The 19247-nt window shown below is 42.9% G+C and overlaps 1 protein-coding gene across 1 annotated transcript in view; it reads left to right on the plus strand.

The window, feature by feature from the left end:
- CMYA5 (cardiomyopathy associated 5) overlaps positions 1-19247 on the plus strand; it is a 98154-nt gene that overhangs the window by 471 nt on the left and 78436 nt on the right. The gene's annotated exons all lie outside the window — the stretch shown is intronic.

The raw sequence follows: 19247 nt of genomic DNA on the forward strand, positions 1-19247 counted from the left end.
CATTACCGAACCCTCAACCCAGCCAGCTCCTTGTGACGTGCGGCTCTTGTTTATTCCCGGGGATTTACTTGGGTCCTGCCTCACTGCACAGTTGTGCAGAACGTTTGTATTTGTCCCAAAGCCTAGGAACAATCTTTAAAGCCTAAGCTAGAGGAGAAGAGAGTGTGTGTTGCGGGGGGAGGGGCAGGCGGAGAAGGCTTTTCTGGAAACTTCGAATGACTGGAGCTCTCCTGAATGTCTAGTGCTGGCCTAAGTCGCTGGAAGACGACTTCGTTTTGGTACAAAGGCTCATATATTCTCTGGAGAAAAGAAGTTTGAATTTTTGTCACCCCTGCTATTAAAATACTGTTTTTGTCATTGTTGTTTGATTTTTTGGTCGCAAACATTTAAACACACATGAATACAATTAGGAAATACTATATACAGATATAAGTCTCCCTCTATTTCCGTCTCACTGCCTTCTTTCTTGTAGCCTCTAAAAATGAGAATAGCAGGAATCATCTCTTGATTTGAATTTGGTTTTATTCTTCCTTGTTCTCTTTGAGTATGGGGTTTTATTGTTTGTTTTTAGTTTTACGGTTTTCATTTGTTTGATTTTTGGTTTATCAGTCAGTCGTGTCCCTTCCTAAATCTGTTATTTCAGTAAATGGTTTGGTAGGTGACAGATGGATGTGCATCACTGCAGAGAGCCCCAGAGAGCCCATGTCCCCCAAAGGTGAAAGTGCTCCCAACGGAGACCAGCAGCGCTGGAGCTGAAATCGCCCACAGAATGGCGCTGCTGAGGGTGAAGTGTCCCCCAGATGTCTGGAATGTCGGTCGCATGTTTACCAAGTGGGGAGCAGGCCCAGTCCCTGCCCTCAAAGACTTTCTGCAAGAAGTTAGGAAACACTATGGGGACCGTGAGACGATGTGCTAGATACACGAGAGCGGTGGGAAGGACAGCCTGGGTGCTGTGGAAGGTCAGGAGGGTGTGTAGGCCTGTGACTGCCTTCCAGATTGGTAGGCATGACGTGGGTCCTGGAGAATGGGCAAGAGGTGCAGGAAGGAACAGCAGAAGAGAAGGCATCTGGGAGATGGAGCAGGAGGAGGGACGTGTGGTTCCCGGGTTGTACTGGGAAGGCGCGTCTGTCCATCCTAGCTTTGATAGCCCTTTTCCCTTAGTGGTGTCCAGGCTCCCGCTGTCCTTGCCCAACCAAAATTGGCCCGCAGAGAATCTGAAAACTTGTTTACGCTAAAAAGTGAGCAGCTGGGACTTCCCTGGTGGTCCAGTGGTTAAGACTCCACTGCAGGGGCTGCAGGTTTAATCCCTGGTCAGGGAACAAGATCCCACATGCCATGCGATGCACGTTCCCCGCCCCCCCCCCCCCCAAAAAAAAAATTTTTTTTAAATGTGAGCAGCTGACAGCAGTTCAGAGTACCACTTTGGGGTTGCATTGCCTTTTGACAGAGGTCAGGGTCTTCAGGTAAAGAGTTGATTTATCCGCAGTAAGCTTCAGCCTGCTGTGACTACACATGGTAAGGTGGACACCAAGCCAAACAGAATGAGTGGAGTGGAGGAAAGCATGAGGGAAGAGGTAGATGATGATGGAGGTCTTGAAAACCATCCCATTAAAAAATTTTTGGATTTGATGACGTAAGTAACAAGAAATCAGTAAAGTTCTGAACAGGATTTAGGAGAACAGAGTGGTATTAATGAGACTCACTGGCAGATTGAAAAGTTGGGTTAGGGCAGGGCTCAGATCAGAGAGGCAGAAGCAGAGAGAAAGGAGATGTGTAGGGGTTGCTCCACGGTGGGGGCCATGGGTAAGGAAGTGGCAGCTATAGCTCCTTTCAGGAGAGAGACGCCAGGCCGGAGGAGCTCCTGGGAATTGGGAGTCCCTAAATTTCTTCTGCCTTGAAGTGTGATCAAAACCCAAACCATTTTGATGGGCATGAGTTTGCAAATGTGGCCTAAAGTTCTTCTTTCTTCTGAGACTAGAATTGAGAGCTTGGGATATTCTCTAATTTATGGCAAGAATAAGGAGACAGTCTTCCTCTCAGCTCCTCCATTCAAGTTTTAGAGTTAAGAGAGGGCTCCCTTACTCTTTATCAGGCTAGGTGCTAGGTGTTTGCATATGCTTTCTCATTTTATCTTACCTATTTTAAAAAATGTTTTATTTTAATTAATTAGTTAATCCACCTATTTGGCTGTGCCAGGTCTTAGTTGCGGCGTGTGAACTCTTGGTTATGGCATGTGGGATATAGTTCCCTGACCAGGGATTGAACACCGGCCCCCTGCTCTGGGACTGTAGAGTGCCAGCCACTGGACCACCAAGGAAGTCCCTGTTTTCTCATTTTAAACCCTCCCAGCCACACTGTGAGGTAAGTGCCCTGCTACATGTGAGAAAACTGAGGCTTTACATATCTACTGAGGTATAAGGCCTGAAAATGCTGGGTCTGTTTACTGTCAGCCACTGTTAGACTTCCGCCACCTTCCTTCTTTTGGAGGAGAGATACTTCCTTGCAATAAGGAAACTTGAATGGCTCCAACTAGCTTTTACGTGAAAAGATTAGAGGAAAAGGAAAGATCTCTTCTTTTGGAATAACAGTGGAAGTTTTTCTCTTCTTGAGCGGAAACATTGTCTGCATTTCTTTAAGGGAGAGTCCTGGGGAAACATTGTCTGCATTTCTTTAAGGGAGAGTCCTGGGGACGGCGGAGCCGGGTGGGCTGCTGTCTCTGGGGTCGCACAGAGTTGGACATGACTGAAGTGACTTAGCAGCAGCATAAAGTACATTATGTATTGGACAAAGGCTTAAAGGGTTAGTAAAGGTTAACATAATAAATAGCATAATAAAGGTTATGGTAACTTATTAACCTTAAGGTTAAAAAAAGTTAGTAGTGGTTGTCTCTGAGTGATGAGGTAATGTCAACTAAACTTTTGTTTTTACCTGTATTTTTTGTTGTTTCTCTAATGAACAGATAGTGCACTTTATTATAAGAAAAAAAAAACTTCATTTTTTTAAAATTTGAAAGATACAAAGCATCATCTGATTGTGTATCTTTTCTTTGTCCTTCCAGGAATAATATATAGAATTATCTATAGCCACCTTTGAATCCTGGGTGGGGGGGTGGAATCACCTTTAATTTTAAAGTAGAAAAAGATAACCATTACACACACCAGGACTTATACTGGACCAGAGAGTTATCTTTCTGATGTATCATTCAGTGATACGAATATTGTTGACAGGGAGAAGCCTGAGTGGAAACTCCGTTTTGCCATTCCATCATGGGCAAATTCTCTATCCTCTCTGAGCACCGTACTCCTCATCTGTAAAACAGTATAATTTTACAGATGTATGAAAAGGGGTAGTTAGTGATAATTCCTAATTCATAAAGTTGTCATAGAATTAAATAAACTATATGGACATGTGTAAGAGTGCTTTGCCTTTAGTAGGTTCCCAGTAAGTTGTAGTTTCTTACATTATTGGCAGTAAAACTACCTTCTCTCCACCATTCATCAATGAGGGGAGAAAGATGTCTCTATTTTCAGTATAAGAAATGGTCCTATTCCACTTGGCTTTCCTGTATTCATTCATTCACTAAACATTCATGGAATGCCTACTTAGAGCCATGGACTGTGATGGGGATACAAACATTACTAAAATTCCGTTACTGTCCTCAAGATAGTCACATTCTAGGTGGAGAAACAGATGAACATAATTATGTCATTAACTGTTAAATGAAATTTAAAGAAGGAAAGGTCTGTATAAAATACCTCAGAGTAGGTGGGAAGTCCTGGGGTCTGTCTTGCCTACAGGGATCGGGAAAGGCTTCATCCTGGGCCTTTGGAGCAGCATCTTCAAATCATAATGAACTGCCCAGAGGGCTCATTGATTGTGGGTGTTAGAAAAAGATTTTCATATTGCTAAAACTTCATACAAAATTCGTATGTTAAAAGCATCTCTATAAAACCTGCAGGATTTGAGAGCTACGAGAGGCTATAGACACATCTTTTCCCAACCAACCCTTTTACACTCAGAAACTGAGTGTCAGGGGATATTTGTTTGAAGTCACACAACTTTTTAGCCTCAGAATTAGACTAGATCCAGGTGTCTGGACTCCAATGTTCATTTGTTTATTCATTGAACGACTATGTATTGAACTCCTACTATGCACCCGGCACTTACCAGGCGTAGAGGATACAGTAGTGAACAAAAGGAGCCAAGTAAGTCCCTGCCTTCCTGGGAGTGGCTTTCCAGGTTGGGGAGACAAATAAGCAAATATGTAGTATATCAGGTGGCATTAAGTGATAGGAGGACAAATACAGCAGAGAAGGGTTACGCTGTTTTGGATCAGGTGGTGAAGAAAGCCTCTGTGAGGAGGTGACGTTTGAGTAGAGACTGAAGAATGAGTATTCTAGTCAAAGAGGAGAGCTGGTGCAAGGGTGCTGGGGCAGGAATGTTTGTGGCTTGTTTGAAGAACACAGGGAGGTCAGGTTGCTGGGGCAGATATATATGGGGAGAGTAATGGGAAATGGGCTTCCCTGGTGGCTCAGACTGGTAAAGCATCTGCCTGCAGTGCGGGAGACTGGGGTTCGATCCCTGGGTTGGGAAGATCCCCTGAGAAGGAAATGGCAACCCACTCCAGTACTCTTGCCTGGGAAATTCTGTGGACTGAGGAGCCTGATAGGCTATAGTCCATGGGGTCGCAAAGAGTCGGACATGACTGAGCGACTTCACTTCACTTCACTTCACTTCACTTCAATGGGAAATGAGTCTAAAAGGTGGTGGGGTTGCAGATCATGTAGGACTTTGTAGGCCATGGTAAGGTCTTCAGATTTTGTTCTGAGTAATATGGGAAGCTGGGTTCTCCCTACCATACCACTCAGGGTTCAGAAAAGAAGAACATAGAGAGGGCATTATCCCATTAAATAGTAAGCATCTCTGTATATTCATATACTCACTGAACACCTGCTGTGTGCCAAATGCTATACTAAATGTTCGAAGTTTATGGTCTCCAGTGTGGAGGGAGATATGTAAATAGACATTCATGATTTTTTTATTTTTCTGACTGTAGTCTGACGAAGCCTAGCTTTTGGTCTTTCTCACAGATCCCTGGGACTTCCCTTGTGGCTCAGGCGGTAAAGAATCCGCCTGCAATGCAGGAGACCCAGGTTTGATCCCTGGATCAGGAAGATCCCCTGGAGAAGGGAATGGCAACCTGCTCCAGTATTCTAGCCTGGGAAATCTCATGGACAGAGGAACCTAGCACGCTACATGCCATGGGGTCACAAAGAATTGGACATGACTAAGTGACTAACACTTTCATAGATCACTTGGACATTTTTCAGAATTTTTGTTTTGGATCTTTTTTGTTGGTCAGTTTTAATTTCTGTATTTAAGCACAAAGGATTTTTGTTGTAGCAGTACCAAAAACTTAAAAATTACCTTCATTTGCAGCTTGAAGTGAAGTGAAGTGAAGTTGCTCAGTCGTGTCTGACTCTTTGCAACCCCATGGACTGTAGCCCACCAGGCTCCTTGGTCCATGGAGGTCTCCAGGCAAGAATACTGGAGTGGGTTGCCATTTCCTTCTCCAGGGGATCTTCCCAACCGAGGGATCGAACCCGGGTCTCCTGCATTGTAGGCAAACGCTTTACCATCTGAGCTACCAGGGAAGCTTAGTGCCTGTTTAAAAAGGTCTGCAAAGCTGATAGAATTAAAATTATTAGTGACATTTATGTTGAATTAATCATTATAAGAAACAACCCTATCGGAAGGTGAGGCGAGTTTATAAATGGTTTTATCAGTGTGGAGCACTCTGTTGCCATGTATCTATTTATATGATGTCTCCCACTGCTGTGCTTACCTAGGTGTTTTGACAAGGGTGTTATTTGAGACAGCCCTCTTTTGAGGTCAGTGGAAAGGGCTGAGATGGGACGGGTGACTGCTTAGGATGCCAGAGACTGAGGGAGGAGAGAAGATAAAACAGAGGCTCTTGAAGCCAGGAATTGAAGAGCTATTTAAGTGTTGGCTGCACGGGTATTACATGCCCTTGGTGAGACTTTGACTTAGTATAGGGGACTACAGAAAGAGCTGGATTTTTCTTTTCCTTTGAAACAGCAAACCTACTAAAATGTAGCACATTAACTGATAGAACTTTCCCAAAACAAAAGGTATCTTATCTTCCTGACATATTCTGAACATAGGCTCAATTAAAGCCTTGACTCATTTTAGACAGTGTAACCAAATCTCCCTTCCTTCCTACTCCAAAACTTAGAGAATCCAATATTTCTATTGGATAATAAAATCACTATAATGTGAACCACATGTATAATTTAAATTTATATTAAAAAGTAAAAAGAAAAAGGTGAAATTAATTTTAATATTTATTTAACTCAATATCCAAAGTATTATCATTTCAACATGTGATAAATATAAAAACTCTTAATGGGATAATTTATTTTTTTGTATGCAAAGTCTTGAAATTTGTGTTTTACATTTATCACACATCTCAATTCTTGCCCCTCCAACTCCCCCAACCCCAGAGTGACATTTCAAGTGATCAGGAGCCGCAGATGGCTAGTGGATACCATACTGGACAAGAATGAGCCGGATAATATCTAGAAACCCACTAACTTCGCTGGGAATCAAGAGAACTGTTCATTAATAACAAATTCTATATGCTTGACCCTGTGATAGGCATGAGGGACCTACCTCATGTGATTGGATGGCACAGTTCCTTCCAAAGAAGCTCACAGCCTGGTGAGAAGAAGCAGTTAATTCCAACATAATGTCATAAGCACTACACTAAGGGCATTAACAAATGAAGGCAATGGCACCCCACTCCAGTCCTCTTGCCTGGAAAATCCCCTGGGCGGAGGAGCCTGGTAGGCTGCAGTCCATGGGGTCGCTAAGAGTCAGACATGACTGAGCGACTTCCCTTTCACTTTTCACTTTCACGCATTGGAGAAGGAAATGGCAACCCACTCCAGTGTTCTTGCCTGGAGAATCCCATGGACGGGGGAGCCTGGTGGGCTGCCGTCTCTGGGGTCGCACAGAGTCGGACACGACTGAAGCAATTTAGCAGCAGCAGCAGAGAAAAGACATATATTCTTCTTAAAATGAAATGTAGAAAGATTCTGCCCAGGTGAACCTGAAGCTAGGCAGAAAGATATTCCAGACACAATATGTGATTACATATCCTTTAGTTCCTGGTTCTGGCTCTTGTGCTAATTCCTGCTCTGTCTCAGCTTTCTTTTTTTCATCCAGAATCACTTAGGATCTTCAGGACTGGGAATATTTGTTGAATTAATAAGTTAACATTATGAATAAATGAGTGAATGGATGGATGAGTAGGTGAATGCAAGTCATCCAGACTCCCTCAAGAAGCACATTTAGTTGGGATGTTGAACCTGTTAGATTAAATAGACTTTCATCACTTGCTGACCATTCATTTTTCAATTGACAATAGCCAAGGACTCTGGAAACACAATAGCTTGGAGGGGACAGTGATAAGTACCAAGGATTGTTCAATTAGGATGTCTGTGGTTATCATTTCCCCCTTCTGTGACTTGTTGGGAAACCTCCCCTAGACTAACCTTTGAGCCAGATCATAGATGGATGGATAAGAATAGGCTTTACTCTTTGCCCAGAGTAAAGTCCTCTATTAAGACAACTGGAATGTACTCAGTTCCAAAATTCCATGTCCTGGTCTGATAAAGTCTAAGATATATGGGAAGATTAATTGATGCTGCCAAACTCTAAACACTCAAAGCCCTCTCATGGAGTCACTATTGTGTTTTCTTAGTTTGGGTAAACTTCTCTTTACAAAAAAAAAATACACAGCTAAACCGAAAGTTTCATTGATCACAAATTTCTTCTTATTGGCTGAGTTCACTAGGGCACTTAAAATCGTTGAGTTGTAAATGAAATTAATTTCCTCCTATTATGAATTTGTAAAATTAACATTTATTAAGAGGAACATAGAGTGCTGGATGGTGAGCAGCAGTTCAGCAAAAAACTGCAAGAGAAGTCATGGAGGAAGTGCATGGCATACCTCAAGAGACCACATGGGGAGGTCAAGGTAGAGAGAGAGGCAGAATCTGAGATACATGCCTTTATTAGGCCTATGAATAAAATGGTGTGGGTTCTTGGGCTAAGGTTGGAGCTGTCAATTTAAACCAAAATGAGTGGGACTTTGGTTAACTTCCAGGGGTCTTTTCTAAGGTGTGCATAAAGGAGAAGGCCCTGGAAGGAGGGGGTGATGATTGATCACAAGAACTGTTGGGAAAGTCATGTCAGAAATTTACTCTGAGGACTATCTCCAGGGTATGTTCTTGCATGAGGAGGTTGTTATCAGTTTAAGGCCCTTTCAGGCCACTTGGAACAAAATGGATGCAGGAGGAGCAATGCCACAGGTTAGCTTTGCCAAATTTGAGGCACCTTGAATTTCAGAAATGTATCTACTATAAGAAAAGGCTTGGGGTTGGTGCACTGGGACGACCCAGAGGGATGGTATGGGGAGGGAGGAGGGAGGAGGGTTCAGGATGGGGAACACATGTATAATTTTTTTAAATTAAAATTGAAAAAATAAATAAATAAATAAATAAATTCTAAAAAAAAAAATAAATAAAAGAGTTCACCTGAAAAAAAAAAAGAAAAGAAAAGGCTCATTCATTCAACAAATAATTTTTGAGGGCCTATTGTGTGCAAAGCAAAGTAAATTAGACCTGGAATGGTGTTGGAGAAGACTGTTGAGAGTCCCTCGGATGGCAAGGAGATCAAACCAGTCCTAAAGGAAATCAACACTGAATATTCATTGGAAGGACTGATGCTGAAGCTGAAACTCCACTACTTTGGCCACCTGATGTGAAGAACTGGCTCATTGGAAAAGACCCTGATGCTGGGGAAGATTGAAGGCAGGAGAAGAAGGGGACAACAGAGGATGAGATGGTTGGATGGCATCACTGACTCAGTGGACATGAATCTGAGAAAACTCAGATGGGAGCAAACTCAGGAGGTAGTGAAGCACCAGGAAGCCTGGCGAGCTGCAGTCCACGGGTACAGAGAGTGAGACCTGACGTAGTGACTGGACAACAACAACAATGACAACAACTGGAAGAGTGAAGAGAACAGAGTTCCTAACCTTTAGAAGTTAGTCTCTGGAGAGGGCAGACATTAAACAAATACTTTCACACGTACTTAGTTGAAGTGAATGTGTTGGTAAAATGAATTGGACCTGGAGAGCAGAGGCAGGATTCTGATAGGATACTGGTCCTTCAAGTCCTAGTCTCTGAAGCCTCCTTGCTCATTTCCCTGGGAGTTTTCTGTCAGTCTCCAAGTCATCTTGCTAGCAACTTCTCTATCTGCCTACAGCAGAAGGTGTCATTGCCCTGTGGTCCACATATTGCAGGAAAGCCTGGCTGCTGATGATACTTACTCTAGACAGGACTTTAGCACCATTTCCCTGACCTGCTTATGCTTCTGATGAGTGAACAAGAGACCCAGAGAAGGAAGGGAAACCAACATCAACTCAAGGAATAGATAGTCTATTCCACTCATGGTCACTTGTTAGTTTGGGTTATTTCCACAGTAGCTCTATGGTAGGGTACTGTTTTCACCCCCATTTGATGGACGAGAAAAGGGAATCTTGAGTAATTTACCTAACGTCAGATGGCTAATAAGTATACTAGGATTATGACCTTAGTCTATTGGCAGAGCCAGTGCTGGAACTCTCATGAGTTCAGTGCTCATCTCAAGACTGTACACACATCTGTTTGTATTAGCTAATTTCTTTTTTTATTAGTGTATAAAGTTACTTTTAAAAATATTTATTTCAATTTATTTCTCCTTTTATAAGCAAAGCATGAAAGTCCCAGATAATCTATGTAGTAGCTAATCCTAACTAGCACCTCAGCTATATTAAGTTTCCTAATATGTAATAGGGAGAGTAGGACTTAACGTTTAAAAATAGATGTTAGGCAATACTGTGTGCTTGAATTTTCGTAAGGTCAAACATAGCAACACCAAAATAACTTTGCTGCATGCTCTACGGGATCGTATGATAAATGTTCAATAGATGTTTACTTGTAATATCTATAAAATTCAGATTCTCTGTTTAAAAGACAGAATTTGTATTTGATTTAGCATGATACACTCTGAATTTTTCATATCTAGTTTCTTTTTTTTTTTTTAATTCAAGAGAGAATGAGGAGAGAGAGTGAGACAACAGTCTGTCTCTTCTTAGAGTTTTAGGATCTCCATGAAGGACTTCAGTAACCTCTCTTCATCCAGCACAATTTTGGGCATAACCCAGATTACAATGCAGAAACACTTGATATGATTGAAAAGACCTGGTTTACATTCTAGCTCTGCCATTTATCAACCATGTGACTTGGGGCAAGATAACCTCTCTTGGAACCCCATAGCTTCCAAGGCCCTACCTGACCTGCTTACTTATTGGCTCATCCTGTACCCTTCCGCTGTGTTCACTGCATTCCAGCCACGCTGGCTTCTTTCTGAACCTCCTGTGTGCTGTGCTAAGCCTGTTCCTGCCTCCTGGAACTTGCTGTTTTCTCTTCCTGGGACCCTTCTTCCCCAAATCCATTTCAGTGCAAATGTCACTTTCTTCAAGAGGCTTGCATGCTAGACAGCCTGCCCAGCGGGCTGTCTTCCCATCTTTTGCTATCCTTCCCCTCACTGGTTCACATTCCTCTTCAAACGGCACTATCAGTGTCTGAATGGTATGTTTTTGTGTATTTATTGGGTTTTGCTCCCGCTAGAGTGGAGACTGCATGAGGGCAGGGTCTTGCTTCTCTTCTCTGCTGCATCCCCAGCAGCTCGAGCAAAGTGTCAGGCACACAGTAGGTGCTTAAGAAATGGTGGTTAGGCAAGGGATTTGCACAACAAACTGTTTTACTCCAGGATCTCAGGTTTCCTCCTCTCAGATGGATACCACTTAGGTGTGGAGCATCTTGTTCTTAGGCACCCAAACAGGGCCGTGGAGAATGAGAACTGAGAGTGGGCTTTGAATTTGGAAGATGAAAGTCAATAGAAGAGGTTAATGGTGTAGAAATGCAAATGTCTTTGAGAAAGTTGATAGTTTAAACCTATCAGCATCTATTTTAGATTGAATTCCCTTCGGGACAATTCCCTTCAAATGTAGAATCTCAGAGACCCTGCTGAGAGAAGAGGGGACCAGGAAGGGGAAGGAGAGCACTTGGAAGAGGAGTGAGAGGGCACTGCAGGCAGACTGGCACTGTGGCTGTGCCCCTGTCTGTCCTGCTCAGAGGGGAGAGCTGAGGGGACAGGTGCAGAAGGCAGCTTTCTCCAAACTCCTGGCCCTGAGAGGGAGCCATACTCTTACTTCCTTGACTCCTTAGAGTCAGGATACAAGAGAGGCATGGGGGTGGGGGAAAAGCATGCACAGAATTAGCAGTGTTTATATCTGAACTGAAATTGCCTGATAACCAAATGTGTAGTTCACTTGGCCTGAAACTGTGCAACTCACATTGGGGCTTGCACATGTGGGTCGGGACTCAAACACAGCCAAAACTCAGATTGGGATTTGAACCCCTGTCTTTCGTTGAGATCACACATTTGGTCTCAGGACTTGCTGAAGTTCAGGTTCTTTGTCTCACTCAGTACAGAAGGAATTCATCGAGATACAAAGTGATAGGTAAGAAGTAGATTCATTTAGAGAGATACACAGTCCATACACAGAATGCAGTGCATCTCAACGGTGAAATATGGGGTGGTTGGTTTTTGGGGTTGGATAATTTCATAGGCTAATGAGTGGGAGGATTATTCTAGCTATCTTGGAGAAGGGGTGGAGATTTCCAGGATTTGGGCCACCATCCACACTTTGGCCTTTTATGGTCAGCCTTGAAACTGCCATGGCATTGATGAGTGTGTCATTTAATGTGTTAATGTATTACAATGAGCATACAATGAGGCTCAAGATCTACTGGGAGTCGAATCTTTCTCCATCTTGGACCTAGTTGGGTATAACGTTTATGTTGCATCCTCAAGGGCTATGTCATTCTTTTAAAGATTATGCCCTGCCCTCTTTCCTCCTGTTTCAGGCTGATAGAATCTGGACTCTTATTTTATTTACATGTGGATGCTTTGAAGGAAAATCCTCATGGAATCCCTGGATAGCAACCTAGATTGTTGACAGAGAGATGCAGGACCAAGGCAGAGGACTACCAGCATCAGTCAGGGCCTTATCATCTGAATAACTTACAATATTCAACAACCTACTTTATCTTGGAGGAAAATGGCAAGAAATGGCAGCCACTTCTTAAGGTTATTCTCCTTCTCTTTGCTCCAGTTCCTACTTGCTGCTCAGCCTGCTAAAGTTTCCACTTGTCAATCCCCTAAATTGCTGTGGAACTGAGTTTGCATAGTTTAAGAATTTAAAATCATGAATTCAGAAACCCAAGCTTTAGTAACAATACTGCCACTGAACAAATGCCTTACGTAAGCAGAGCCTTAAGTAAGTGATTTTCTCTAGGTGAAGGTGCTGCTTTGGGTTCCAGAGTCTGTCAGTCAGGGTTTTCAGTTGCAATAGAAACTACCTGTGACAGATTTAAGGAGAAAATGGTTTTATTCAAAGAATATTGGTAGCTCACAGAATCATGAGAACTGTGGAAAAGTAGGTTTAGGTAGTCAGGAACGACCTATAAAACCATGCCTTAAAACTGATCCAGTGAACTATACAACATAATTTTAAAAAAGACAAATAATCCATCTTAAAAATGGGCAAAGGATCTGAATCAACAGTTCTCCAAGGAAGATATACACATGTCCAATAAGCACACGGAAAGATGCTCACCATCATTAGCTATCAGGGAAATATAAATCGGAACCACAATAAGGTACTACTTCATACCTGCTTCACTTCAGTTCAGTTGCTCAGTCGTGTCTTTGCAGCCCCATGAACCGCAGCATGCCAGGCCTCCCTGTCCATCACCAACTCCCAGAGTCCACCCAAACCCATATCCATCGAGTCGGTGATGTCATCCAACCATCTCATCCTCTGTTGTCCCCTTCTGCTCCTGCCCTCAATCTTTCCCAGCGTCAGGGACTTTTCAAATGAGTCAGCTCTTTGCATCAGGTGGCCAAAGGATTGGAGTTTCAGCTTCAACATCAGTCCTTCCAATGAACACCCAGGACTGATCTCCTTTAGGATGGACTGGTTGGACCTACTTGCAGTCCAAGGGACTCTCTAGCACCACAGTTCAAAAGCATCAATTCTTTGGCGCTCAGCTTTCTTTTTACTCCAACTCTCACATCCATACATAACCACTGAAAAAATCATAGCCTTGACTAGACGGACCTTTGTTGGCAAAGTAATGTCTCTGCTTTTTAATATGCTATCTAGGTTGGTCATAACTTTCCTTCCAAGGAGTAAGCGTCTTTTAATTTTGACTGCAGTCACCATCTCCAGTGATTTTGGAGCCCAGAAAAATAAAGTCAGCCACTGTTTTCCCATCTATTTGCCATGAAGTGATGGGACCAGATGCCATGATCTTAGTTTTCTGAATGTTGAGTTTTAAGCCAACTTTTTCACTTTCATCAAGAGGCTTTTTAGTTCCTCTTCACTTTCTGCCATAAGGGTGGTGTCATCTGCATATCTGAGGTTATTGATATTACTCCCAGCAATCTTGATTCCAGCTTGTACTTCCTCCAGCTCAGCATTTCTCATGATATACTCTGCGTATAAGTTAAATAAGCGGGGTGACAATATACAACCTTGACATACTCCTTTTCTTATTTGGAACCAGTCTGTTGTTCCATGTCCAGTTCTAACTGCTGCTTCCTGACCTGCATACAGGTTTCTCAAGAGGCAGATCAGGTGGTCTGGTATTCCCATCTCTTTCAGAATTTTCCCCAGTTTATTGTGATCCACACAGTCAAAGGCTTTGGCATAGTCAATAAATCAGAAATAGATGTTTTTCTGGAACTCTTGCTTTTTCGATGGTCCAGCGGATGTTGGCAATTTGATCTCTGGTTCTTCTGCCTTTTCTAAAACCAGCTTGAACATCTGGAAGTTCATGGTTCACGTATTGCTGAAGCCTGGCTTGGAGAATTTTAAGCATGACTTTACTAGCGTGTGAGATGAGTGCAATTGTGCGGTAGTTTGAGCATTCTTTGGCATTGCCTTTCTTTGGGATTGGAATGCAAACTGACCTTTTCCAGTCCTGTGGCCACTGATGAGTTTTCCAAATTTGCTAGGGTGACTATAATCAAAAAGACATATAATAACAAGTGTTGGTGAGAATATGGAAGAATCATAATCCCCATATACTACTGTTGCAAAATGCATAATGCAACATGGTGCAACTGCTTTGGAAAACAATCTGGCAATTCATCAAACAGTTACACATAGAGCTACCATATGACCCAGCAATTCCACCTCTAGATAAATATGAAGAGAACACATATATCGCATAAAAACTTGTACCCAAGTGCTCCTAGCAGCAGTATTCATAATGGTCAAAAAGTGCAAATACCTGAAATGTGTAACTATTGAATGAATAAAGAAAATGTGGTATATTCATCAATGGAATGTTATTCAACCAAAAAAGGAATAAAATACTGATTTTTGATAAAACATGAAACAATGAACTTTCAAAACAGTATGCTATGTGAAAGGAGGCAGACACAAAGGATCACAGATTGTATATTTCCATTTATGTGAAATGTCCAGAATAGGCAAGTCTTTGGAGACAGAAAGTAGGTTAGAGGTTCCATAGAGGGAGATCAGGGAGGAATCATAGGAGGACTTAAGGGATGTGGGGTTAATTTTAAGGTAATGTAAATGTTTAAACTTGATCGTGGTTATGGTTGCACAACTCTGTGAATATACTAAAAACCAGTGAATTACACACTTTAAGTGGGTGAATTGTATGGTACGTGAGTTTTATCACCATAAAGCTGTTGTTTGTTTTAAAACAGTTTCCTGGTAAGGATGCACTTGTCATTACCATTGGGCACTAGGCGGCATGGTTTGTACTGTTGCTGCTTCCATCCCAGCAGCTCTATATGGCCCCAGCTCTCACCTTGGTATTGCTTTTTTCTTGGGGATAGTCTTGATCCCTGTCTTCTGTACAGTGTCACGAACCTCCGTCCATAGTTCATCAGTTACTCTGTCAGACCTAGTCCCTTAAATCTATTTCTCACTTCCACTGTATAATCGTTAGGGATTTGATTTAGGTCATACCTGAACGGTCTCGTGGTTTTCCCTACTTCCTTCAATTTAAGTCTGAATTTGGCAATAAGGAGTTCATTATCTGAGCCACAGTCAGCTCCCGGGCTTGTTTTTGCTGACTGTATAGAGTCCATCCTAAGGGAAATCAGTCCTGAATATTCATTGGAAGGACTCATGTTGAAGCTGAAATACTTTGGCCACCTGATGCAAAGAGCTGACTCATTTGAAAAGACCCTGATGCTGGGAAAGATTGAAGGCAGGTGGAGAAGGGGACAACAGAGAGTGAGATGGTTGGATGGCATCACTAACTCAATGGGCATGAGTTTGAGTAAACTCCGGGAGTTGATGATGGACAGGGAGGCCTGGCGTGCTGCAGTCCATGGGTTCGCAAAGAGTTGAACACGACTGAGCAACTGAACTGAATTGACCTGACCTTTTTCCATTAAATATCAGCTGCATCTGACTACCCCTGTGTATTCCAGCTTTAACTTTCCATTTTATGATAAAGACAAACACTTCTTTCATTTAGGCCTTAGCGTGGCCTATCTTGATACCTTGGTATCTATACTTTGGGGTCTCAAAGCCCTATTAAAATCTGTTAACTATCTGTTTACTATTATCAGAAAATTAATTGCCTTCTAATTAATTTAGAAGGACTGACTTCTAGGTCAGTTCTCCTCTGGACGGTTGTGTTCTGACTCACAAGTTGGGCTACTCTGACCCTGGTCAGGGGGAGAAATGAGACTCAAGTAATGTCGGATTCTCTTTTCTGGTAATTTAGAAATGGAGACATGGATTCTGTTTAGCTAGTTTTTGAAGGGAAGGGTTTGAAGACAGGTTTCAACCTTTTTGGAGGTCTATTCGATGTTATTTTGATCTTTTAAATAATATTTTGTCATAGAATATTGATTGTTATGTTTTTGAAGATTATTAGTTTATTTTTCTATTAGTCAAAAAGAAAGTTTTTAATTTACATTTGTAAGCTGTCCAAATTGCTGAGCATAATTTGGTGTCTGGGATGGTATGCAGAAAAAAAAAAAAAAAGGTATTTAATGCTAAATAAATAAAGCTATCTGTCGGGGCAGGGATCCAGAGTACAGTAGTCCATTCTTATACACAGATATTTTGCAGGACCCCCAGTGGTTCCCTGAAATCACAGATAGTACTGAACCCTATTACATGCTATGTTTTTTCCAATATACACATATGTACAGTAAAGTTTAATTTACAAGTTGGGCACAGTAAGAGATTAACAACAATAACTAATAACACAAACAGAACAGTTACAACAATATACTGTGATAAGTTGTGTGAATGTGATCTCTTTCTCAAAATACCTTTTTTAAAAACAAGCGTGTTTCCTTATTTGGCTGTTCAGGTCTTAGTTGCGGCTCGAGGAGTCTCCACAGCGCCCGGCAGGATCTTTTGCTGGGGCTCATGGACTGTCTGGTGGTGGCGAGCTCCAAGCGTCTTACTGCATTACGTTCACTCTTCTTGTGCTCCTGTGAGATGGTAAAGTGCCTGCGACGTGAGACAAAGGGATGTAGATGCCCTGACACTGTGACGTAGACTACTCTAGACCTGACACTGTGTCAGGAGGAGCGTCGTCAGCTTTGGGTGGCCCTGGGTCTGGAGCTGGGGTGATGGTGGCGGTTGGGTGCCAGGAGCAAACGATGTCCACGTGGGGTGGGACGGAGCAGCGTGCTGCAAAATTTGATCATGCTGCTCTGAATGGTATGCGGTTGGAAACCCAGTTCTGAAATTTTCCTTTTGATATTTTTGGACCATCGCTGACTGTGGGTAGCTGAAACATAGAAAGGGAAACTGTGGCTGAGGAAGGACTTCTGTATGGAGGATTGATTTTGAGGAGACCCTTTACAGAGAGGAAGGCTAGGTCTCTGAATACAGGATCACCTAAATGAGTTTCCAAAACCTTAAAACAATCCACCCAAAACAGAGCACCCACAAGGAATGACTGGCTCAGAATTCTGTGAGTACACCTTATTGTCTCCAATCTGTGCTTCCCTGGTGGCTCAGATGTTAAAGAATCTGCCTGCAGTGCAGGAGACCTGGGTTTGATCCCTGGGTTGGGAAGATCCCGTGGAGAAGGGAATGGCTACCCACTCCAATATTCTTGCCTGGCGAATTCCACGGACAGAGGAGCCGGTGGGCTACAGTCCATGGGATTGCAAAGAGTCAGATACAACTGAGCGACTAACGCTTGCACTTGACTTTCACACCTTGTTGTCTACCCATCTGTAAGAGAGTGAAAGCTGCTTGAACCTGTTTGTTACCCATGAGGGCTCCGTCCTTCTTCAAAGCAGGCTAGGCCAACAGCCAGAGGGGAGGTCACGTCACTTTTCCCATCCCTGTCTCTTTTTTCCTCAGAATCTAGAGATGGGAAGAGGGAGAAGCAATAAAACACATTTTCAGAAAGCCAGGAGCCTCTGCTTTTGTTTTTGGTGTATCTCTTAATCTCCTTGGGAAAGAATTGTCTGTTACAAAGAATTAAGAACTCCAGGATAACTTTGTAGACTCTGGAACTGCAGGTGCCATTTGGTGGCAGCTGTGTTGAGCCATGTGCAAGAGAAACAGAAGCAGCTGTGCTAATGGGGAGGGAGACACACACAGAGAGACAGAAATACAAGGAGTTTCCTTGTTCCTGGTGGCTTTCCTTTTTCCTCTTCCCTGTGAGGCCTGGACACCTCTCCTGCGTGCCTGCGATTTCATGAGACATCTCTGTTTCCTAAAGATAAACCATCTATATAAGCTACCTTGAGGGCATTTGCTTCTTAACATGCATAGTCCCTCACCTCTTCTTAACACTTCTAACAGCCTTGTCCCCCTACAGACCTTGGCTACACATGTGCTCTTTTCTCAGGGCTAGTCAGAAAAACCTGTAAAGGTGGAGTCATGACCCACAGTCCCAGAAATACTTTTTTCTCACCATCAGTACACCTTTGAATATTGCTAGCCATGCCACTGAAACCCAAAGCTGCCATTGGTGTATCATGACCACCAGCATATTCTTTTAAAACCCATCTCAGATCTAAAGGTAATAATCCTTCCTATCCACGTGTCTTCCCATTGCCTGTATTTTAAGGTCTACTAACATAAAGTTATAGGCCTGAATAGAGGTTTGTGATGAACTAACACCAACTTTAGCATATACCATTCAGGTACTGGGAGAAGGAAATGGCAACCCACTCCAGGATTCTTGCCTGGAGAATCCTGTGGACAGAGGAGCCTGGAGGGCTGCTGTCCATAGGGTTGCACAGAGTTGGACATGACTGAAGCGACTTAGCATGCATGCGTGTATTGGAGAAGGAAATGGCAACCCACTCCAGTATTCTTGCCTGGAGAATCCCAGGGACAGAGGAGCCTGGTGGGCTTCCATCTATGGGGTCACACAGAGTCGGACCGACTGAAGTGACTTAGCAGCAGCAGCATTCAGGTACTGGTATGAAAAGTTCGTAAACAATCTCAGTTTGACCTCAAGCATCAGAGCCTCAGAGTTTCTCTGTGTCTCCCCTGGAGTTGTTAATGCCTGAGCACGCACAGTTCTCCAGAATATACTGCTGAGAACCACTTGACCTCTTTGAGCCTCAGACTCTGAACATTGTATATGTGTGAGGATGGGGTAAATGAGAATGTAAACACACAGGGAAATCACGTGGGCCTGGAACAGAGCAGAGAGTGAACAAGTGTCAGTTCCCCTTCCCTCCCTTCATATAACTTGTCAGGACCTCCTGGCTTGAGTATTTTCTTGGGTTCGTACTGCCATCTCTAGCAATGCTATTCCCCAGAGAACACTCCTCACCCCACACCTTAGTTAGGGTGCACGCCCAGATGCACAAATAACTCTCCTTGACTTGTGCTTTGTTTAAATTTTGAGGTAAAACCAGGAGTGAACTTCAACCTGGACTGCACCTATCTCACCAGGGTCTTTTCTCAATTTCCTTGACCAGGTTATCAGAAAATGTCACAGCTTTCTTGTTCGTATTTGGATACATTTCAAGGCCACATTAAAATATCCTAGTCCTAAAGCCCCACT

The sequence above is a fragment of the Bos indicus genome, chromosome 10 (genome assembly GCF_029378745.1).
Source record: "Bos indicus isolate NIAB-ARS_2022 breed Sahiwal x Tharparkar chromosome 10, NIAB-ARS_B.indTharparkar_mat_pri_1.0, whole genome shotgun sequence".
Classification (NCBI taxonomy): domain Eukaryota; kingdom Metazoa; phylum Chordata; class Mammalia; order Artiodactyla; family Bovidae; genus Bos; species Bos indicus.